Source organism: Amblyomma maculatum, chromosome 3, assembly GCF_055883805.1.
Source record: "Amblyomma maculatum isolate TAMU_Amacu chromosome 3, ASM5588380v1, whole genome shotgun sequence".
Lineage (NCBI taxonomy): Eukaryota > Metazoa > Arthropoda > Arachnida > Ixodida > Ixodidae > Amblyomma > Amblyomma maculatum.
This window is the reverse complement of record NC_139346.1, coordinates 74,281,174-74,306,178: the sequence shown is the minus strand read 5'-3', so window position 1 is coordinate 74,306,178 and position 25,005 is coordinate 74,281,174. Positions and strand designations below refer to the sequence as shown.

Genomic DNA, 25,005 nt, shown 5'->3' with positions numbered 1-25,005 from the left:
CGACAGAGAATGTATGACGTACTCAACGAAAAATGGAAATCCGCTTCAAAATATGTGAGAAAAGAGCAAGAAGAATATTAACGCCTAGAGAACACGCCGTCTAGGCTAACTGAGCAAGACACTCCATTTCCTCGCATATTGATTGCTGTGGACATGGGGGCAGGTAGCACCTATCGCCGGCAGTTGTATAACTGGCAACTAGACGTGTGCTAGTCTCAGAGAGTTTAGTAGAGCGGCGATGGAACTGCGAAAGGTGTTGGGCGATCATGGCGTTTATTTTAATAGAGGCACCGTTTTCTAAAACGTTGTGGAGTGTATTCGCACTTTTCTTATGCTTTTCGGTAATGTCAGACTGTGAGCAAAAAATGCGTTGGTGCGGTGGCCGATTGAGTGAGTATTCGATAATGTTTTGTTCTGTACGCAAGTATTAAATAATGGCGTTTCGCCATGATTTGGTACGTTCGCTCTTCACGTTGCGTATGGCAATTTTCTTGTGATGTGATGTGGTATGAATCGAAACTTTGGCAGAAAAGTTTCTACGAAAGACAACCTTCTGCCTGGCTCTTTCTGGCTGCACAGCAACGTTTGTTGCTGCGATAGTTGGGTCATGGCCTTAAGGTGAAATCGTTTTTAACGCAGCACAAGCATTTGTTGTAAACATTGAGATGGAGAGGAGCAATGTGGATGATGGCTTGTGTATTTGCGCTGTCCGAGTTTGACCGATTAGGCGCGGTGGCAGTCACGGAATAAATGCAGTTATCGTTTCTTAGATGGTCCAAATTCTTAAAACAGAATGGTTGTTTTTATATTAAGTTTAGGCCAATAGCGATACTCGGCGCTACGTCGAACAGCAGGTAAGACGTAGAAGGCGTAATTGGACTGCGAGTAATCGGCTAGGTTTACTCATTTTAATAATTTTCATTTCAGAGAATGTTGCATTTGCAGAATAGCAATTGGTCCTTTATATATTATAGTAACAACAAAGATTTTCTCAAGGGTTACAATGCCGTAATTGTCACCCTGACAGTCGGTTTCTACAAATACCAAAGCGCCAGTGCCGTGTACGGCACAGATGGCCCGGCCAATGCGCTCTTGAAGTCAGGACTGCAAGCCCGATGAATTCGACTATTTGATAGCAACGCGGCGGCTACCAGTTTTTCCGCGGCCGAAACGAAATTGACACACAAACCGCTGTGCGCCCGTGTGGCTCTCTGTTGATGCCACCAGAGTGAAGGTGGAGCGATCTACGTGAGAAACGCAATGCTACTGTGTGAAGCTGCTTATCAGAGTGGCATTTGTGGGCCTTATATCACGCGCTGCAATTTTTAAAGAAAACTTGTTTATGCGGTGATACATTTGGACGAGGAGCTACACTTCTTCAAAACCAAAATAGCCGCAAAAATCAAATTTAAAAAGGTAATCAGTATGTTTAAAATATTTAGGGAAGTAAGTAAGCTATTTGCCTCTTAACTGGTGTCCAATGTAGGCCCAAACAGAGGCCCAGGAGGAAGTATATCTACCTTTCCCTTTAAAATCTGGACGTTCTAATATGACACCTTGTATTGCACTGGAAGCCTGACAGCACCAAAACATAAAATGTAGGGATAAACACGGGCCTCCCAACACAAGCCGACCCTACACCTCCTGCTTCTTTGCTTCAGATGCAGTCAGTGCCGCTCACTGTTATCAGCACATAATAAATCACAATCTCATGACCTGCCGATGTTTGTATAAACGCTGGGCAGATGTGACGTGTCACGGCAGATGTGACGTGTCAGGTGCCTTTAGGGCACATCTCCTATATGTAGGATCTGCGAGTCAAAACCGGCAAACCAGCAGTTTAAATGCGGTACATTCTTGCGCCGACCTTTTCCTTTATTTTTTGAATGCTCTCATGGATTACATATAATTTGTCGAAAATTTTATTTAGGACGAAGTGTTTCTAGTTTTGAAGACATGGAAGCTTCCAGGTGAAATAAAAAGAACATTTTCAGCTGTGAGTGGAGACAGTGATCGCACCTAGGAGATAGCCAAGGCAGACTGAATACAGAGTCGACTAAAGCGACAGTCGGACGTGTCGAAGCCGACAGTGGCACTTGTTGCCGTTTTTGGTACGTGTCTTCGTCGAAAATATTTGGGCCGATTGCAGCTCGCTATCTCTATCCGCTTGGTTCTTATCGACGTGATAAAATCACTACGCAGCACGGTCGCCATCAGGATTCACTGCCGATTTAGTGTGTACCGGGTCGTCCATTTCTAGCTAGAACAAGGCCACTGCTTTCAAAGTCACATTGCTCTCGACGCAGGCGCATGTCGAAGCAGAGCGACCAAATACAGAGGGGCATAGAGGTGGTGCATCGCACTGCCTACCAATTAGCTATAATGCGTGGCCGAGTCGGACGATGTGGCGCTTTGAAAGCAGTGAGTGCGTTATAGCTAAAAGTGGATGAGCCTGTACGTGATGAAACAAGGGGCAACTTTAACACGTTCGATAAAAAAAAAAAGATACGTCCGGAGTAGACAGCGAGCTTGCTCGTGCTGAAACTGAGCACATACGTATATAGATTAAGTGCTCGAAATGTGTGACGAAAGCGTTTCATTTTTGTACGTGTTTATCAAAGTTTTTTGCCAAAAAAGCCTATTTGCGCGTGCAGAGCGGATATTGTACAAAAACCTTCCGTTTTCTTGGCAACAAAACTACAATGCGATCCGTCAAAGCTGCCATGGAGAAGCATTTACCACGTGACGTAAGGAATTTTTCAAAGTGCCCCAACCGCCATCGAATGATAGGACGACGGCGAGCATTAATAACTGTGGCATGTTGGAGAACAGCACATGGGTCGCATTACTGCTTCGCTATTGTTGTCCTGTGTGGCTTACACCTAGCAAGCAACTGCAGTGACGTGCTGATAGCTCCTTGTCTGGTTCAGCGCGGTTATATTGTTATGATATAGGGTTGCCCGAGGTGAGAAACTAGCGCAAGGCGAACATGTTTGGCGGCGGACGTCACTGGGAGCAATGTAGAACTCCAGGGCCTTTTGTGCCGCACTTGAGAGAGCTGAGTGACACTCTACACTATCATTCATTCATGCGAAGGTTTTTTGAGGGCCTCCCTCGGTCACCGTGGCAAAGCATGTCCTCGACGTTCGCAAATTCAATGGGACTGGGGGGTTGCGGCGAAGCGTTGACAACAACATTTACCACGCCGGGCTATCTTACAAGATCGAGCGCGAAAGGAAGATCCGTCCTCTTGAATTTTCACGTAAAATTAAGGAAACGAAACTTACCAGAAAGCGTTCCTTGACTTCTCAGCGGAAAATATATAAATTACGAAGTTATCCTAAAGCTTATTTGGTGCACGGCTTGCATGCAATAAGTTGCGTACGAAAGAATTGTAGACTGACCTAATATATGTCTTTCACAGCCCCGCCATTTTTTATAGTGCCCAATTAAAAAACCAAACCGCAACATCGACGACAACAAAAAAACTTTTTTAATTTTACCTACACCTGTACTGAACAACGTTGGATTGACAATCAAGAGAAAGACTGCGCAAAGAGTGTGACAAGGTTTCTTCTTTTTCGACCACCTACGAAGCACATTAAGCGATGTTAAACTGATGATCGCCTTAGAAGTCTCGATAAAAGAATTAAGCTTAAAACCGTTCGAAAGGTGAATGCCATGTAATGCTGCCATTGCCTGATTCATCCGAAGTCTTCGAGAGAGGCCCGAAGGGCTCAAGATTCATCGAAATCGAGTGTCGAGCATAGAGCACAATAGCTCGCTTGCAACCTCCCAGTCAGAGCTCAGGGCAGGAAATAACCGACGAAAATCAGTCTGCGGCTGTGTATCAGCGATTCAAAGCAAGCAGATAAACCTAATGCGAAAACGTGCTCGCCATCGTTCACCGGACGAAGAAGACGTAAGAAGTTTCCTACTTGTAATCATTTACGGGATGACAAGGTCGCCTTTGCTTAGACGTGTATGTGTCCAGTGTATTGAAAAGCAGTGGGATGGTTTTGGGAAATTATTTTCGAGGCAGATTTACTAAGCGCGATACACGATTGTCTTGATCCGTTAATGTCGGCTACTCGTGGAGGCGTGTGGATCTGTACACGGCAGGATTGCGCGCCGTTTACCGGTATGTGGGGCCACATGGACCTCACAGGTCGGTCTGAGCATGCGCGGCCGCATCTCGCGTAAGCGGACCGAGGATAGCGCCTAACTTTAATTTTGCCTAGACATATTTTCTTTGTGTTCATAACTGTTGAGTGTCAAATATATTATTCGGCTTACCTTTAAGAACGTCCTTTGTCGTAAGCTTACATTTAGATTGCAGGAACTAATGCCCGAATCACATTTACGCAAATAGCTCACGATGACGAATTTCTTTGCCAAAAGCGTGTTTTTTTTTTCTTGAAACAGATCCATGGCACAATGCGAAAGCGAGCGCCGTCGCAACTGGACTTGTTTACGCCTGCAAGGACACCATTATGAACCTCAACATACATCCTGCAGCAATGAAGGTGAGGTAGTGAAATATATGTGGAAAGAAAGTAGGGAAAAACTGTCTCGTGTAAAAACTCGCGCAGGACTTTTCCGGCACAATATATATGAATGACGCGAATAGAAAATTATCTATTTGTTAAGACTTCGTGGGGATGAAAATTTTTCAACTCTGATGAAATGTCGCTGTGCAATGCCTGACATTTACTTTCTGCCTGGCGACGAAAACATATATCCTTGCTGTTATAGTTTGTTGTTTTGGAAGTAGTTGTATGGAAGCGGTGAAAAACCAAGAGGGCGTACAGTGCTTTATGCTTAATGAGCCAAATGTTTAGTCTATTTGCCTTTATCGTGAAAATAAATATAGATTCCAAGGCGGAACGAATTTTGAAAATTGTGCTATAATTTTACGCTTGGAAAGGCCGATAACTAATTGAAAATGCCGCAACATTCATTTCAGGGCTTTCAAGTTGCAGGATCTTATATCTTAATGGTATAAAAAGAGAATCCACGACGCCTGCACCTACACCCTTCTCCATACTAATTTCCTAACAGCTGTTCTTAGCTGTATCTTTTTCATTCCTTAAAGCGTTTCTATTCATTGGGTCATTCATTCGTTTGCGAACCCGCCGCTTAAACATGAGCTAAGAAAGCGAGGATACATGAAGGAGAGCCTACCTGCACAGGTCTAGCGCTCGGATGCAAAAGCAGCCATCAGCACCTTCTCGGCTCTGGCTCACCGTCTTCATCCGTGGCCTCATACACGGAACAAGAAATCTCGGTGCTCCAATTGCAGTCCCCCCCATTGCTTATTATATTTATTCATTAATACTTTTTTTTGGAGCGTTTATCGTGTTTAGTGATATATTCGCGTTATTCTGAAAAGTGATTATGAGCTTTTGCGATCATTAGTGCTATATTTAAAGACGCAGACCAAAGAAGCAAGTTTCATGGCACCAACTGTAATGTTCTATTCTGTAGAAAGCTCATAACATTCAGGGAGTATCATTGAAGAAACATAATTCGATTTTCTTTTTCTAGGAAGCCGACAGAGTTTGTGCGTTCGCTAGGCTGTGCTATGCTCTGAGCGAAGAAAACAAAAATGTAAGCGAAACTGTTTTTTCCCTTTATTAAGCCGCTTTGGAGAGCTCAAGCGAATATATTCAGGCAGGTCAGTGTTAAGTGTCCGTGCTTGCGAAGCGTGCTGCTTCAGTTTGATGAGTAAGGGTATTTCTACACGTAAAGATGCGCACATATATCTAAGGTGTCCCAGCTAACTTGGTCCAAGGTGTTACAAAACACGGTTTGCCCTATAGCAGCGTGAAACAAATTCAGAGATGTTTATAGTCGCCTATACTAACCTTCAGTATTATTTTAGTTTACTTAAGTTTAATAATTAGTAAAGACTAATTATTATTTCTAATTACTGGCTTGAGAAAATAAAGCTGATTTCGAATAATAGAAAGCTACGTTGTTTTCATCACGGTACGACTTACGCCGCCCTATTTATAGGCATTTTTTATTTATTTATTTATTTCAAGTACCTTCAGGGCCGTTGGCATTAGAGAGGGGAGTGGTTACAGGCATAAATAGAAATTAAATAAACAAAATGGACCAACTGTCGAAAGGTTACAGATGTGGTTAATCATACAATGTTAGCTAAGGCATCCTTGAAAAGCTGATGGTCTTTGATGGTTGCTGTTGGTGCCGGAAGGTGATTCCACTCTGCTGCAGTGCGAGGTAAAAAGGACTGAAAGAAAGCGTTAGTTCTGCAAAATGGTACACCGACTTTGTAGGCGTGATCTAGTCTTGATGATACGTGATGCGGGGGAGGGATAAGTTCAGTACGTAAGTGCGGATGATGAAACATTTTATGGAACAGACAGATACGAAACATTTTACGACGTGTAGCTAAGGGTGGCAGATTAAGGCTTGATTTCATTGAAGATATGCTGGCGCTCCTGTGATAGTTTGAAAGAATGAAACGGGTAGCGTTATGTTGGACCATTTCTAGCGAATGAATTAGAGTTTCGTGATGAGGGTCCCAGATAGGTGCGGCGTATTCTATCTTTGGACGTACCAACATTTTGTACAGCAAAAGTTTGAGCGAGGAAGGCGCTCTAGCGAAATTGCGGCGGATGTAACCCAGCATACGATTAGCGTTGTTAATTATGTGTGTGATATGTAAAGATCAAGTAAGAGTGGAATTGATGTGTACACCAAGGTACTTACATGAGTGTACCGATTCTAACGGAAGATGGTTTAGAAAATAAGTGGGAGTACTGTCGCAAGTTCTGGATACGCGAAGGGATTTACATTAATTGATGTTGAGTTCCATTAGCCATGTTTTGCACCAAGAAGTTATAGCATTCAGGTCTGATTGAAGGGTGGTTACATCGTCACTGCATGTTATTGCTCGAAAAATGACACAGTCGTCAGCAAATACGTGAATATGTGAGGAAACCCTTAGCAAAAAACAGGCACACTAAAAATGTACTTCAAACGCATTGTATTTATTTCATATTAATTTCGCATTTTTTTGTCCCAATGCCATACAAATATGTTATAAATATACTAGGAGTACAACACTGCATATCTTAATATAAATATGTTTAAAATATGCTTTTCGCCTATTGAGCATATTTCTAACATACTGAAAATGTACTTTCTTCAGCTTGGCAGGGTTCACAAAATCTTCCACCGATAGACTGACAATGTACTTTGAAAGTATTACTAATGTACTTGACCTATTTTTCATGCTGGGAGAAAGTACCCTTGGAATGGATTAAAAATATATGAAAAATAGGATGCGCTCATATTTTTTGGAGCATTACAAATATGTTGCAGTTATATTTTCCAAACCAAGAAAAATATACTAATAATATACTAAAAGCATAAATTTATACCATTCTCGGAATGCACTAAAAATACATGAAAAATGTGATGCGCTCATATTTTTGATGCATTACAAAAATGTTGCAAAAATGCACCAAAAATATAGCTGCCAAATGCTGAAAATACGTCCGACATTTTGAAAACTAGCTACCGAGAAACATAAATGAAGGGCAATACCGACAAACACCTCAATGCGACATTTGTGTCCATTGTCATGACCCTTTTTCATGCTCCTTGGTTGACAGTTTTCAAAAGTCAATGTTACTTAAGCTAACTTACCGTTATTTCCGTCCGTATTTTACCCACCCAGTCTGAATATATGTGACACAACTTCCTTTATATCTTTATTTGAAGCATTTGAGTACAATGACCCACCGTGGTGGTGCTGTGGTTAGGGTGCAAGACTTCTGTGCCCGAGGATGTGGGATCGAATCCTGGCCGCAGCAGCAACTTTTCGATGGAGGTGGAAAGCAAGGCGCCTGAGTGCTGTGCAATGTCAGTGCACATTAAAGAACCCCAGGTGGTCGAAATTTCCAAAGCCCTCCACTATGGGGTCTTTCATAGTACTCGCAGCAACCAATTTCGGCCATATCATATCACACATTAAATCACAATACAGTCCATGGAAAAGAAATACGCCTATGCCACTCAATATCTATTTACAGAGTTTAATTTTCAAGAAACAGTGCTACAATACACCAATATATAGAGTAACAAAACACTGATCTCGTGCTAAACGAAAGCAAGTAGAAAGTCCGGACCGCAGATCTGGATAGGTTCCAAACTTTGGACGCAACGTGGACTGAAAAGGAAGAAAACAAGACACAAATTAAAGTAGGCTTTTTAACATTCCAATTAACAATCATATACTGCTACAAGAACAAGCTTTAGAAACCAGATGGTTCGTTCCTTCTTAACATGGTTATGAATGATGACAAAACAAAAGTAAAAAAGCTGAGCTGGAGTTGGAAACCGCAATGTCTGAAACGCCGTATTTGAAATGTAGACTATGGCAAAGCCACCAACCTGTAATGGAAACCACAATAGGGCATTCTGTTTTTTTATCTGATCCTGACATGAATATAATAGTTCCATTTTTCAGAATAAAGGAGTGCGGGTTAGAATCTTGGAAGCATATTTTTTTTTTTTTTATCAGAGAATGAGAAATGAAACATACTTCCCGTTTATGCATGAGGTTCCATAGCGTGCATCAAAGAAAGGACCGAACACGAGCGCTCGTGTTATGTCCCTTCTTTAATGTGCACTATGGAACCTCATGTAGATTACCCACTAGCCCGAACCCTGACCCTTCCTGTTTATGATTCTTTACTTGCTTTCTTCAATGCACTCGCTGCATTGTTGAATTTGTGACGCAAAAAACTCTGGACCATAGAGTAAGGTAGGTGGGGAAATTTTGACATCGCATGAACTGAAGAGGAAGGAAACAAGACACAAATTAAAGCCCTCTTTTTAACATTTAAAACAATCAAATACTGTAACAAAATAATAAATACTGTAAGCTGTAACAAATATGGCAGCCCCTATTTACGCAAAATAAGTGAATAAAATTCTCAAATGCAGCCCAAATCTGGCCAGGTTAGATATACCAGTACCGCCCTTCTAAAAGCCGGTGTCATGATCACAGCTGACCGCATGCTTTCGTTGATTTATAAATGCAAGAATGGACAACTCTTGCAAAAAAAAAAAAAAAAAATGATAAATGTGCCGCTTCTTAACATTCGCATCCACCATAGCTTATGCTACTCCGCACGTTCAGACGACAAGGACGGTCGACTCTGGCAAAAAAACTAGAAAAAAAAAATCTCCGCTTCTTAACGTCCGCCCTAATCCATCCTAATTTACAACGAAATTTTGTTTTTACACAGCAGCATTTATATAAAAAAAAAACACTGTTATATTACGAACTTCACTGCATGAACAGTTTGTCTTTTAGCGGTGTAGAAAATACAAAACCCAAGTTTTCAAACCCTTCCCTTTCCGCTTAATCTTGAATGCATGCATTTGCGACTCTAATACAAGCGAATTTGGAAGAAACAGCAAACGAAACAAGTAAAGCTTTGGTAACATACAATTGCATACCTCAAAATATCAGTACAGTTGAAATTTTCTGTGGAGCCAAGCTGCTCCAAACAGGTGCTCTACCATTAATTTTGCCCACAGAAAACCTTTTGACCAAACTTGGGACATCTCAATTAAAATCCTGACTGACGGCTGGAGGTACAAACATTGCCATCAAAAATTATCATGAGCTTCATGTGTTGATACAACTGCCATGAAATGGGTGCTCCCACTCAATACGAAACCAATTGGCGCTGTGAATGTTTTAACGGTGCCTGAAAGTCTGCAACTGCATTGCAGGTATAATAGGAATGGGATGTGCAAACTGAAAGTCTCTGCAATACAGACCACCAAGTTCAGTTTGATTCTTGTACTATAAGTTCTCAATGGTTTTCTCACATGAATGCAAACTAGCGCCCATATTGTAAACGTGCCTCGACTCGACGCTCTACCACCAGTGCTTGGAGTGGAGAAAACAGCCACTCCTCCACTTCAGGGCCAATTAGGATTCATGAATCCAACTCGGCATTTCCTCTGACAAGTTCTCTTTCTACTCGAAGCAGCGCAAATGGCGTATGGGGATGAAATTAAGGCGTACTTTTGGCCCGAAAACTGTGTGCTAAAGTAGCACGCTTAGTTTTTCATGTTGAGTCTTCAACAACCTTCGCAAGCAAGTTCGATGTTAAGAGCATAGTGGAACTTGTTTTGTGGGCTAGATGAAAAGGGTGGCTGTGAAAAACTACCAAAAATGCTTTTGCGCCTGGCAACAGTCGCTGCTGGTGACAGAGTTTTATTTGTTTGGTGTGAGATGTTCTCGCCCTTTGCTGCTTTGCCTTTTTTTTTTTATTGCCATGCTTTGACAGACATCAAAATACATTTGAAAAAAAAAAAAAGTAAAAGCCGGCACTTTCTATGAACATGGCTTTGGCCTTCAGAGGGCTCGGGGGCAAACGGTGAAAACCTTCATGCTGCTTCACAGTGCGTTTCAGCGCATACACACTGAATTCGGAGCCCTAACTGAAAATGTGCTTGAAGAGAATGCCTTTGCTGGCAGCGAATATCCTTCCGTAGGACAAGCACACCAATGCACTCCCTCGACAGTGCCGCGCGTCCGAAGACGCACTACGTACCCTCAGGTGACAGGCAAGCCATTGATGCGTGGGGTGCAGCACAGATGTCCGCACAGCCCCACCGCGCCTTCGGTGCACCCCAGCTTACTGCATGTGACATGCTGTTCCCCCACGACAAGTTTGCCGCCGTTCATCAGACAAGGCGAGCTATGGAAGGAGTGCGCCTCCCCCACAGCTCGAGTCCACCTGCAAGCAAGCTCACCATTAACCGTGAAATGCGCGCCTCAACTCTGCACTCAGTAGGCTCCGAAAAGTTGTTCACTTCATCGGCAACGACTTGAAATGTACCCACACCACAGACGCATAATGCGATAATCAATTACAGTACTGGTACCGGCGGCTGATAACAGTTATAAAAGCTCGGCACGGGCAGCAAGAGGCTACGGCCACACCTGTAAAACTATAACGTGCCAGATGTCCTGGGTCGCTGTCACTTTCAGCCAATGCTTTAGAGAAAGGTTTGGTGCATCCTCGTCATATCCACTTTCGTGAAGTTTGATATACCGGTAGAACAAAGTCCACACAGCGAGCAAACGATGTGATGTCCTCAGTGTTTACAAGTGGAGTGGTCGAGGAGCGGCGCCAAGGCAGCGGCGCTGCGGACTAGAGATTCTTGAGAAAACTCGAGTTCTCTCTGCCACTGTTGGGAGTTATTCGAGTGGAGGTTGTTTTCTGAAACGAAAAACGGGCCTCGGGGGCCGCTTGGAGTAGAAGTTAGAGTGAAGGCGCAGTCGTGAATATGGCGGTAAGACTAACTGCCACATTCACGACATGCCTTCACTGCAACTTCTACTCCAGGCCGCTTGGAGCGGGAGATCTGTTTTTTTTTTTTCTTTTTTCTTTTTTGCCAGAGTCGACCATCCTTATAGTCTGAACGTGCGGCGTAGCATAAGCTTTGATAACTCTGATCAGCTGCCGGTACCAGTACTGTAATTAATCATCGCATTACACTTTTGTGGCATGGGCACATTTCAAGTCGTCACTGGTAAGCGAAAGTTTCGTGGCTTGCCCTGCGCGATGGCTTCCCCAGACGACGGTGGACTTGCAGGGAAGCAGTGTGTTACATGCAGTAAATTGGGGGAACTGGAGGTGCGGAGAAGCTGTGCGGACATCTGTGCTGCACCCCACGCATCAGTGCCTTGCCCATCGCAGTCGAAGAAGCGCATTCATTTACTCATCCTACAGAGCGATATTTGCAGTCAGCAAAGGGCATGGCTTTTCAAGCAGGTTTTCAATTATGGCTCCGAACTTGTCCGAAAGAGACTGGGCAATCAATGAACAGAAGGGTAAATGAACATCGGGCAGACACAGGCAAAAACCTCCCAAAAGCAGCTTCCCAGCATTTCAATCAGATGGGCCGTAAGGTTATTGAAATTTATTTATTTATTCTCCATGTTGGGCTTTAAATCTTCAAGGGACACAAAATATAGGGTGGCATATCTAATCCATAAATTTAGAAGATTGGAACCAACAGGAGCAAATATTGTTACGTGGAAACTATGTATTTACAGTATATTTACAACAGCCTCAACAAGCATAGCCGCGAGCAGCAACATGGAACCAGGCCCACTTTGTTGTCATCTCCTTGTCCCTTCCAAAAGGCAAGTGAAGGAAACACTTCGTTGTCGTTATCTTGCAACAATATCTTGAAAGAAGCATTAGTATTCCTTAAATATATTTCCTCTCTGCCACAACTAGTCATGACAACAATTCCATAAAGTGTAAATAGTACACTTTGTTCATAGCATATGTACAGGCTGTTTCACACTTAGGGGAAAACTCGGAGCGAGTGGCATCGCGAAACGGCGAGCGCTGCAATCGGGAGCCGCCAGCAGCTCCAGCATGCGCAGACGCTCGAGGGGCGGAGTCTAAGCCGCGTCGTCTGCTACGACGCTCGGCGCTCGCCGGGAAGGGCACCACTCTGGGCAGTGCGCGGTTTTCGTTGTTTTGCGGCAACTAAGCCGATATGCTGCACTAAAATTTTGCGACGCCAGCATGTAGGCCTTCATTGCCAATAATGGGCCTGTAAAGACTTCCCTTCAGAGCATGTGTCACTTTCTCTTTATTAGGAGGGCAAGGGTACTAAATGCGAGCAGCCCTATCCCCAGTGTGCGTTCCCGTAATAATCCAAGAACTGACACTAAACTGCGCGCAGTGCGTTCAGCCTTTATTGGACCACGAAATGAAAAATTACTAAACGCAAAATAGCCCATGCGGCTGTACGAGTCTAATACAATGAAACGATCTGATACGATTGAAAGAAATGTCTAGAGGAAGATATGGATGCTGATGGTGCTGCATCTCGACAACACTTTATTACCCCCAGACAGCCGTGCCCGCCGGCCGGAAAACGCACACGTCACGCTTGGAACTTCACTTAGTATATCTTCATGTCCCCAGCCACAGCGATAACAGTGCTCATTCTAGAAGGCAGCAGTGTGTAAATTGTCTCCGTCAGGGACCTCAAATCAAAGTACGCGCCATGAGGTATTAGTGGTGGACCTACTGGTGATTTTCGTTTTTTAAACTGCTTAAGGTCAAAAGAAATAGTGCTGAAAAGCCAACAAGCCTCGTCATCTTCCTTCAGTCACTGCTGCGAAAATACTGGCGTGACTCGATAAAGATACCGGTAGCTTTAAAAGATTGAAGACTGCTCTCGGCGCTCATCTTCCCTGCCTCACTCCAGCTTTTTTATTTGACAAGAGCGGTACTATACCGTCGGCGATCAGATTTTGTCTTGTGCACATGGCCCGTATTCCGGAGAAAGAGCGATTCAAAATTGTAGAACTATATTGCAGGGACTATACTCAAAAAAAGATAGCTGATATTATGGGAAGATCTCTAAAAGCTGTGAACAGGATTTTACAAGCATACAAGAAAGAAGGACGCATCAAGGATGCTCCCCGTGGACGTCCGCCAAGGGCCACAACAGAAGATGAGGATTTGTGGATAGTTGTGGCTGCTGCAGACGCCCCCCGCGCATCACTTCAAGAAATAAAGCAAAGCTTGAAGCTGAAGGCATCGAAGGCTACCGTCAGGCGGAGACTGAATGAAGCAGGCCTGAAGAGTAGAGCGGCAGCTCAAAAACCTCTGCTTCGGAATGAGAATAAGGCAAAGCGGCTAGGTTTTGCAAGAGAACATGAGAGGTGGTCCATTGAAGAGTGGAAAAATGTTGTCTTCAGTGACGAATCCACTTTTACGACCACTGGTGACGAAAGAGCACGAGTGTGGTGCCCTGTCAAGACACAGTATAGTCTTTACTGTATACCCACTAATTATTCATTTGCTAAATCTGGAGATTAACATATAATATTTACGTTTTTCTAAAGAGGTACGGCTCTAGCCTTATTTTTTCAGCATCCGGCAGATGAATCATAAAGCGTCAGAAAATAGTCCTTGGTCTAACAAATATTTAAATATATTTGGTTACTGGAACTGCTTATTAAATTGACCTAAAGCGCCGCAATGCATCACTTATTTCAGTCTGTATTGCAATTTAATCACCGAGTCTACGGAGGGTGCATGAGCTTGTGATTTGAACCAGCACTCGCAACGGTTCTGTGAACATGAACCAGTAAAGTGAACCTAGCCCAGATTCGAAGAAGGGTTGAGGCATGTGGTTTAAAATATCGGAACTCAATGGACGCTTTTTCGCTTTTTTTTTTCAGCTACATGTCTCAGTATCTGCAACGGGTCGCGGCGAGCGGGCGTACAAGTGTCAGCGTTTGGGCATGCATCAGTAAAGATGGACTTGGACCGCTAATACGTCTCGAAGGAAAGTTCACCGCCGAAAAGTACGCGGGAATTATAGGCGACGTTTTGATTCCTTACATTCTTGACGGCCCATTCCCAGAAGGCGACTACATATTTCAGCAAGACAGGTCGCCCATCCACACCGCTCGCGTTGTGAACGAGCTGCTCGAAGAACGCGGTGTTACTGTGCTCGAGTGGCCGCCCCAGTCACCGGACCTCAACATTATAGAAAATGTTTGGGGATCGTTAAAAGCATCTTTGGCGCGCCCCGCTCTGCATGGGCTGTCCAAGGATAGGCTCTGGTCCACAATTATCGCCGAATGGGAAGCGCTGCGCATGAACCAGTCCCTTACCGAGTCACTTTACGCCTCACTGCCATCCAGAATGAGCGCTGTCATTGCTGCTGGTGGAGACATGACGAGATACTAAGTTAAGTTCGGAGCTTGACGTGCGCCTTTTCCCGCCGGCGGGCACCGGTGTGTGAGGGTAAGACAGTATTGCCGAGACGCAGCACCGTCAGCATATGTTTCCTTCATTCGTATCGGTTTGTTTCATTGTGTCTTACTCCTACAGCCGTTTGGGAACTGTTTTTCATTTATTAAATTTTTCTCTCGTGATTAAATAAAGACTGAGCACACTGCGCACACGTTTCTGTGTCTCTTTCTAGTCGCGGCGTATTACTGCAGCAGACACAGTGGACAAACACACCTGCTCGCGGTCAGTATCCCGATGATGAAAAAAAAGAAGCATGCTGTCAGGGGAAGTGTGCACAACCTCAGTTTCGCAAATGAAGGCCAAGAGGCTGGCGTCGCAAAATTTTAGTGCAGCATATCGGCTTAGTTGCCGCAAAACAACGAAAACCGCGCACTGCCCAGAGTGGTGCCCTTCCCGGCGAGCGCCGAGAGTCGTAGCAGACGACGCGGCTTAGACTCCGCCCCTCGAGCATCTGCGCATGCTCGAGCTGCTGGCGGCTCCCGATTGCAGCGCTCGCCGCATCGCGATGCCACTCGCTCCGAGTTTTCCCCTAAGTGTGAAACAGCCTGTACATACTCTGTATCCCCGCCCCCCTCCTGTAATAGCAAAAGCTCCAAGTGTTTTTTCAAACATGTTAGTTTCTCATTACTTCTTACTTTGGTTCCCCCTTGAATCGTTTCAGATAATGCCATGCTTGGCAGGTATAGTATACTCTGATTTGTTGTTATTTTAATTTTTTTTTGTCCTTCTCTCCCCTTTCCAAAACCTCTTGATAGCTGTTCCCATGCAGCTAGCTGTATTGCTCATCAGGTCCCTTTGGAATGCTTGTCCCTTTCAATGTATGAAGGAGCACTGAACAAGGGTAAAAGGGGTACAAGAATGCTGAATTGGGTGAGTTGGTGCGTTTGCATTTGTCCTTGTCTTCTTTGCGCTACGTTTCCTAAAATGTAAAAGGGGTACATCTCAGTTTGCAGGTCGAGCCAACGTTTCGACAAGTGGACTTGTCTTCGTCTGGGCAAAGCGATCATCAGTGGCAGGGGTTTAAATACGCTGTTGCTTCCAAAGAAGAAAAGCTGTGGAGGTGAAAGTGGGTGAGAATAAAGCAGGTGAAGGAGTGGGGAGGGGAGGATGAGTGAGAAGATGAGAAGAAAGTAGGTCATGGAGTGAACAAAAAAAAACATCTTCAGTATGTATTTCTCAGCCTGGAACCAGGGATCCTGTGGCCAGCAAAAGAAGTAAAACAGCATACCAGGAAAAACTACAATACCGGGTAGATGATTAGTCACCACTTAAGAGAATCCCTTAAGTATATTCCCTATGCAATATAACTATTCGTGGAAACAATCCCACATAGCGTTAATTGTACAGTTTATTCACAACGCATGTACAATCTATTCCCTTCTGCAATAGCATAAGCTGTACATGCTTCTCCAAACACATTTCCCCCTTATCACTTGTTGCTTGAGTTTGTCCTCAAACTTTTTCTTTTGCATGTCATTTGTGGTTCACTGTGCAGTTATTATCCTGTGACTTTGTACTAACCTCCCCCCCACCCCCCCCCCCCCACCACCACCACCAGCTTTGCAGAAAGTTTTAAGAATTGGCCCCCTTAGATATATTCCTTATCAGGGCCCTTTGCAAAGCCTGTCCCTTTGTCAGGTGTATCTGCACCAAACCCTCTTAAGTGGTGACAAATCATCTAACCGGTATTTTAGTTTTTCCTGGTATGCTGCTTTTACTTCTTTTGCAGGCCACCCCAAGATCCCTGGTTCCAGGCTGAGAAATACATACTGAAGATTTATTTATTTTTTCACTGCATGACCTACTTCCTTCTCACCCATCCTCCCCTCCACACTCCTTCACCTACTTTCTTCTTACCCACTTTCCCCTCCTAATCTTTTCTTCTTCGAAAGCAAAAGAATATTTAAACCCTTGCCAGTGATAATCACTTTGCCCAGACGAAAACAAGTCCACTTGTCGAAAAGTTGGCTCGACCTGTGATCTGAGGCGCACCCCTTTTACCCTTGTTCAGTACTTCTTCATACCGGGTAAACCATCTTCCTTTTGTTCTACCTGTCCCCTTTCAAGAAACACGTGTCAGCATCGAACCTGCTTTAGGTGCTGACAATCGTTTACTTTGCATATTAAATTTTCTTGCTGCTGCTGCTTTTCTTTTTTTTTTTTTTCATGCGATGATGAAAGCACTGGTTCCATGCTCATAGAAATTCATACCCAAGGAAACATTCTTTCACTTCTCGCCCTGCTTCTTTCTCCCCCCCCCCTCCCTAGATTGTCTTCTTCGGAAGCAAAACCGTATTTAAAACCTCCACTAGTAATTGTGCTGCCCAGACGAAGACAAGTCCCCTTGTCGAAATGTTGGCTCGGCTTGCTAACTGAGGCTCCCCCTCTACACTTGTTCAGTGCTCTTTCATCCTACAAGCGAATTCCCTACTTTGATCTAATAGATGTGCCACCTTCATGGTCCCAACAGCGCAACAAACATTGTTTAGACTTGATGTTAAACTCTTCTGTTCATAGTAAAACTGAAGGTGTATCTGGGCTGATTAGATTTCTTACTGCTTAGACTGTGCAGCTCTGTCAGGTCAATTTTCAGTGCCCCAATGAGGCATTTACACTACCCAACTTGACACACAGTACTTTCTGAGAGAATAATGCTTAGCAACGGGTATAAAAAAATAATGCAGAATAGGTGCCTCTTATAAAGGGCTACAGGTTAACTTAATTTTCATTGCATCAGTTGATCAACACTTACAGGACAGCCAAAACACTCAGTACCTCCAGTATTTCCTGCTGCTGCACCAGCCATCCCAGAAGTATTGAAGACGTCAACAAGTTCTGGCAACTCTATAAAACAACAGAACATTACAGAAAGAAAACATGAGCAACACTGCACATTGGAGCTTCAGATGGGTGAAGTTTAAATTTCGCAAACTTATTTAGCTACCGACAGCACAGAGCAACACAAAGATGCTACTCAGCTAGAAATCATTTGCACTATGTCGTGCAGCAACCAACAATGCTACTGAGTAAAACTTATTTGCCTTTGTCTGGGCCTTAGAAAATAACCTTCTTTTTTTTTTTTTTTTTCATTTGCTCCTGCACAAGGTCTGCAGACATAATCAGAAAGGTATCACTTGCAGAGTTTAGAAATCGTCCTTGAGGTGGCACCACAAAAGGCAGCTATGTATTGTACAACCAACGCCGAATGAGCTACCACTGCACAGCACCAACTATAAGATTGGAATGCAAGGAGGCAGTGTCCATATTCCAGTGTACATAAAGCAATACCTACAGGAAGAAGGTGTGCCTACATACGCACCCGCCAGCTGCTCGGTTAAATGGACTCACTTGCTCAAAATAATGCGCAATGGTCTCAACTGCCTCAGATGAAACAGACAAAGCGAGCACTCAGATTAAAATATTCAAGGTGCATTCTGAATGAGTGAGCCCAAGAAAATTTGCACTTTTCTTTCTAGATGCAAGATTTCTGGTTCCCAATTCAACGAAAATGTTTGTACTCTAAAAAAGTAGTCGCATACAGTGCTAAGTCTGAACGACAAGCACTGTATCGCAACAGTGCTCAGATAACAACATTTTAGCGCACATTATTTGGATTACATAACTGGTATCAAAGCCTCCCTTGACCTTCACCCACTGGAAATTCTGACGGAAAATTGCACAACTTTGTCCTCATTGACCAAAATTGCTCTTAGAGTCGCCACTACGCACTTCTCGTTGCCATTATAATTCAATGAGCGTTCAGCGTCTTCATGGTCACACTGATGCTTTCAACAGGTCCTTTTTTTCCTAGACCAATTGCAGCATGGAATAAATTATCCGAATCAATAGCCTCCAAGCATGACATTTAAATTTACGGCTATACTTGCTGCCGATCTAAACGAACAACTACAATAGTTTCCTTTCTGTGCAATTTTTATTCTTTCGAGTTTATGCGATTGTGGTCTATGTTGCATTTGTTTTTGCTCTTATACTGCCATAGTCTGTTTTAGGAGTTTTTGAATTGTGCTCAGGTACAATTTATGGTATTCTTGTATTGCTGTTGTATTACTGCATTGTAGTGCCTGTTCTCGTTTTTCATTTCCTGACCGCTGATACATATGTTATCGATCCCCCCCCCCAGTGTAATACCCCACTTGGGGCCTTTAAGGGATAGAAAAGGATGATGATAATGATGATGAGACAGACTATTTGGCTGGCAGAAAATGTCTGCTCCTTTCCAGCTCTTCAACACAGTAAAGGTTATATGAACGCATAACTTTTTCTATCACGCAAACAAGACAGGCAGTCTTGTGCTCGTGCCAATAACTTTGGCATGTAATTATGCAACATAGTACAGCTAGAAGCAATATAAGAGAGAACACAGGAGCACGTGGCCTCCACACTTTGCAAAGTGCTGCCACCGACATGTGATCAGAATCAGCAGTAAAGGCGCACGCAAAGTAAGCTTGGACGGCTCCTTTTTCCGAGGATGCCCTTTACATTATTTCTTTAAACAAAGAAATAAGTGGTGAGTGGTACCATGGATTGACCCATAATTTGATGAAGATTGGACACAGACATGGCATCCGGATTGTGTCCTGCGACATAAAACAGAGCCAAAGGCAAGTTTGCTCGAGTGAATAACCAGGAGTTTAAGTCTAGATGCCAAACTGCGCACCAGACAAGGTACTCCGATTGTATCCAGGGGATTGTCTACCAGATTCCCTTACATTGTGGGAAGCAATACATTGATTAAAAATTCCTGCTGGGCGAGTTGGTAGTTCATCTTGATGTAGGGTTGTTTTTTTTTTAGCGCAAACGTCTCGCCTTTCTTGTCTTTATTTGCGCTAAAAAAAAAAAAAAAACCTACATCAAGCAGTACATTGCACAAACAGGAAGATTCATTAATGACAAAATTAGAGAGCACGCTGCAGCAATATCGGAGAAGTCAGACACCAACCTCGCAGTGCACTGCAGAGGCTGCTTTATTTGTATTTGCAAAGACCAAAAATGTCCAGCTGACCTTCACAATGTGAAGGTTTTGAGAAGGAATAAGGACAGGTTAACAAGGAAAATTTTCGAAGCACGTGCAATCAGGAGCTCGGAAGACCAGTGTGTTACCACGCCTTCAGTGGTACGGTTGAAAAAGGAATCAGATTACGCTTGTTGGCAGGATGTTAAAGATAAGGAATAAGTTAGCTGCAGAGGTAAAGTGAAGGGAGAAAAGATGCGCGGGTTCAGATCAATATAGTTGTCAGTGCAGCGTTGTCCTTGTGTCTGTGTGCGCTTCTTCGGTTTTGTTCCCCTGCTCTGCTGCCTCCTTCCAAGATGTTACACCAATTAGCTCAACATTCTACTCTATTATTGTTCAACTGAGTGATTTCATGTGAAAACCAAAGCCTTGAATGTACACGGCATTGCGCTCCACTGTTTAGGGCATTTAAAAGGCAATAGATGAGAAATGTATGTGACAGTCAAGCACAGCAAAACTGAACATGCCGCGCCTACATTTCTTGCCATCACTTCCTTGTGTTTCGCCCTGCAGCTCGGAAATTTCTTTCTTTCCCTACTTCTTGCTACGCTTTTCCGCTCTTTTACTTCTGAGTGAACTGCACCACCTTCCTTCCATATTCATAGCCACCTTTACTTTTTTATCCTATGCACTGCATTCTTTCCTTCACGGTTCTAAGGCTTATGTAAAGTTGGCTCCTTAGTGTTGGTGAGCCTGATGATAAAGCCATTAAAAAAGCAGTTTTTTTTTTTTTTTTTTATCTGCCCTTCGATTCTAAGTAGTGCGTGTGCAGTGATGTAATTTCAAGGGAAGTACATCCCCGTGGCCAGGTGCACTTTACGACAACTGATTGTTACCAAAAATGTTTTTACCATTTAGGCAAAAGATGTCACTTATGGAAGAGGAACTGGGACTTCAGTTTCATTTTACTATATCCGAGTTTACTATACTGGGGTTCCACTGTATTAGCACTGCGCTGCGTGTTCGTTTATTGTTAGTTTCGCTGAGCTAAGACAGTGCACTCTTAGACAGGCCCTCCAATGGTTAACCGGCTTCAAGACATAGCAATAAATGAACCAGCTGTGAATGGACCCCTTTCTAAGTCAAGCCAGAGCTTTGAAATCAATACTGGGTTGCAGGCAGTCACAAATTTGCAGTGATGGCAGATAGGACTGGGACAGGCATTGAAAAACATTCCTCATCATATGTCTAATTCTGCACATGCACCATGCCAATCATTTAATGTGCCAGAGAGTGCCATGTAATGATTGATCACAGGCCTTTAATTGTGACACTCAATTGTACCGTGAAAATCCTTCCCCATTTACAAAAGTAATCATTAGCTGTAACATGACCTGTAGAAATTGACACAGAGAGCTGAGGCTGTGTGATCACTACATGCATAATATGATGATGCATTCCCAGGCCATTAAAATTGCAAACAAGCCATTCATTTCTCCAGTAGACACAATATGAAAAATTTTTGACTGATTTTAACTTATTTATGTGGAGGATCATAATATTGCAAAAGTGTATTTAAATTGCCAATGACAATTTTTTATTCAATATGAGTTATGCATAGATAAGCCTTCTAACTACTTCAACATGGCCAAAAACATGTAGTTGCTTACCTTTTGATCTAATTCCAGCCTAAGATGCTGTCTCCCCCTTTCCTTTTCCTGGCTTCTATTATACAAAAAAGAAACACCATAATTTTTTTTTCAAAAATGAGGTTTAACTGCTTAAACACAAACAATTTAGAACTGATTCCTAGCTTTTAACAAGCAGCAGTCATTCATCAATAAGAGGCCTGGAGGAATGAAAGAGACTAATGGTATAATGAAGAATGCAATTTGAACATTATTTTCAATAGCAAGCTGTGGTACTTAAGAGAATAGTGAAAGCTTAGCATCAACACTAAGGCAACAGGTGATGCCACCAAGCTGCCCATTAAAGCTCAGAAAAATAATTTATTTTGCCAATGTACTGCATGTTAAACTCGCTGAAATTGGTGTGCCAGACTTACTGAATAACATAAAAAGCTTTCTGCTGAATAATTTGACAATCTACCAGCTCCAAGATGCTGTGGAGCTGGCCGATACACATGGGGTTCACGACCACCCTGTACAGGATTTCTGGCTCAAACAGGCTTCTGCAGCACACTGCTAACTCGAATAAGGAAGTTGCTACATGATGATCTTAAAACATATCTTAATGGCCCGCAGATCTATTTAATTTCTGACTCTGTCTCAGGGATTAGATTGCAAACGTAAGCATTTTATGCTGTTGTCAAAGAAGGAAAACAATACATTTTTACAGAAATCTAAAAAGCAATACAAAACATTTTCTCATTATGGCCTATAACACACGAATGGAAGGTACAGAAGACAGAAACCTTGCTGGTCTTCAGTCGATGGGCATCACCACATCCCTCCTCTTCCTCAAACATTGCATTCAGTAATATTTCCAGATTGCTGCGCACAGCTAGGAAGAAGAAAACCTATTAGCAGACATTCTCATACCCGTCTTTGCTTCACTCTATATTATGGCTTGTGAATGACATCACTTGCCTTAACATACAAATGGCACAGTTCAAAATTGAGCTCTTGCTCTGAAAAAGCAATGACTACGTTCATATTTGTTTTTACATATCGAACACCCTGGGCGGGGACACTTATGTCCCCACCCACGGTGTCCGATATGCAAGAACAAAAATGTTGAAGCCGACATTCACCACTTGCTGTGGGACTGCCCAGCACTGAAATTGACACGAATCCGGCACTTGGCGATAGCTAGCCTACCAGCAAACAATCCTGCCTCGTATATCACTTGGACGGAGGGACATCATGCTCACTCCTTCACTTCATAAAATCACCCAACCTTTTTCCATTAATTTAATCATTTCTTCATTCTTCACCTCATACCCTACTGATGCCCTTAGGCAGTAAATATCGTTAAAAAAAAAAAAAACAGACGGCACAAGCAGGCAATGTACTTTCCGGTTCTAACCAAAAAACATTGATAAACATTCGCCGGTAAAAAAATTACGGCATCTGAAAAACCCAATAACGCCGGTTTTTGGTATCTAGGACCAGTTCTTGACGAAAAACTTTCCTCTTCCGTCCCTTCAGAGTACAGAAACAAGCATAAAGTATTTTAACCATGGCTCCACTTGTTTACGTCACTGCAAAATCCGGACACTGCGATATGTGCCAAAAGTCTTTCTGTGGCGTGACATCGTATTTTTTTCTCCCTTAATACCAACGTTGGGGAAAAAAAAATTACTGCACTGTCGACATGTTGAGTACTACGTGCATGCCCCTTCTCCCCAAGGAGGGCCGTAAATATAAATAACCAAAGAACCTGGGAGACCCTGCACAGCTCTGACCCTGAGACCCAGCTGGGCGCGATCAACCTGACCGAAGAACAACGCGCACCAGCCAGCATCCGAGGCGAAGCGCCAGACGCGGGTGGAGGAGATACGCGAAGTCTATTCCTCCTTCTTGATAAACATGCATGCATACCGCCACAGCGAAATAGCAACGCTATCTGGCTCAATGCAAGGGCGCCAGTTCTACATCTGCAAAAAATACAATAACAGTCTGTATACTTACGGTTGAACTTGACAGCTTGCGCGACGAACAGCTTTGATGAGCCAGTTGCCCGCCGTTTTTTATCCTCTCGAGCCAGGCAACGTTTATCCGATTGACCTTCTGTGAAGGGCCGCTGAACGTCGGCAAGGTTTTTGAGTTACGTTTGACGACTGCGTCGTGCCCCTGAATTACATTAACATACTCTACAGCAAAAGACTCATCGGGAAATTGGAACAGCGCGAACTTGAACAAGGTATCACATGTCACCAATGGATCCCAAAATGGCCTAATCGCACGTGTGTCGCACCCGCCACCTATAAGGAGTAAATAATGTTTCTGTCTCTTCTTTTAGTAGTAACTCACACCATTTAGCCCAAATATAGCCCTTGTTATTCTATTTTAACGATCTTTTTCCTCATTTATTTTTTTTTCACTTATGACATCTTTTTACCATGTATACAAGCATGGCCTCCGAGATCACCAAACGGTGATCTCGGAGGCCGTAATACAAGCAACCTTTTTATATATTTATTTTTCAAATTTTATAGGCCTACACGACACATTTTTGTCTCGCTTGACATTGACACACACAATGTTCTTACACAGCTCCTTCTGCATCTGCTTTTGTGTCTGCTTAGGTTTTGTAACGCACCATAATGTGTACAGCTTCATATACAAAGGCGTAGCAATTTCATTATCAACTCCATTCTTATTTTATTTTTATTTTTTTGTCAATTAGCGGTCGCCGTCGTCAGACAAGTCGTACTGCATGTTGCTCCTTTTGCCCGGAAGTTAACGAAGAACTCGCCCGCAGCGTTAGGAGGACGATTGTTCGAGAGGATAACAATTCGGCTTTCTCGCTGTCTCGGCATCATTTCACTAAACTGCTAGCTGAGAGGCGCACACGACCACAAAACATCAGTCATGATGTATGTGCACCCCTCGAATGTATTCAGGAAAACAAAAGGGACGCAGGAGGTTTAGGAGGTATGATCTAGTCCTGAAAGTGGTATACGTGAGTCCCTCTTAATCACTTGAGTAAGAGACAGAGAAGATCGGCATCGTGGCCATCGTGGCCACGGACGTTCCGCCACGCTACGCTCTGTGGCCATTTCAACGTGTTAGCAAACACATCGCAAGACATCGTCGCTGCCGTATTCAGCTGATTGTAGTACATATGTGAAAGAGCATATGTGTGATCCGTACTAAGCTCGCCATACGTGTCTGACACGACGTCCCGTATGTTTGCTTGTGTTATATACGTGATCGGGATTGGGGCAGGGGGTCGGTAGAACACTGCATGGGAACGGACCGCGGGCCGGGGCTTTCTGTGTATACAGCTTCTTTCGGAAATGAAGGAAACCTGCCGCTGAATTTGGTCCAGTGATTTATTTGACGCCGAATAAAAGAAAGCGTATTGTAGACAAAGGAGTAAAATGTCTTCCCAAAACTCTCTCGACGAAACCTTTGCTTCTACAGATACTACTGCCCTTAATTCTCTGTTGAGAATATTATTACTGTAAGTTTCTTTTTTTTTTTTTTT

The 25,005-nt window shown here is 43.4% G+C and overlaps 1 long non-coding RNA gene across 2 annotated transcripts; it reads right to left on the bottom strand.

Moving 5' to 3' along the window:
* Positions 1-8,055: 8,055 nt before the first annotated feature.
* On the bottom strand, positions 8,056-24,271 carry LOC146194985 (uncharacterized). 2 transcript variants are annotated; one of them, XR_014705934.1, is made up of 5 exons: positions 23,484-24,271; positions 22,265-22,353; positions 21,501-21,555; positions 17,611-17,702; positions 8,056-8,203 (listed from the first exon to the last, which is right to left on the bottom strand). It is a non-coding gene; the product is annotated as an uncharacterized LOC146194985 (long non-coding RNA). The 2 variants fall into 2 exon arrangements; XR_014705935.1 differs by having other exon boundaries at positions 17,634-17,702; positions 23,484-24,270.
* Between the last annotated feature and the right edge of the window lie 734 nt (positions 24,272-25,005).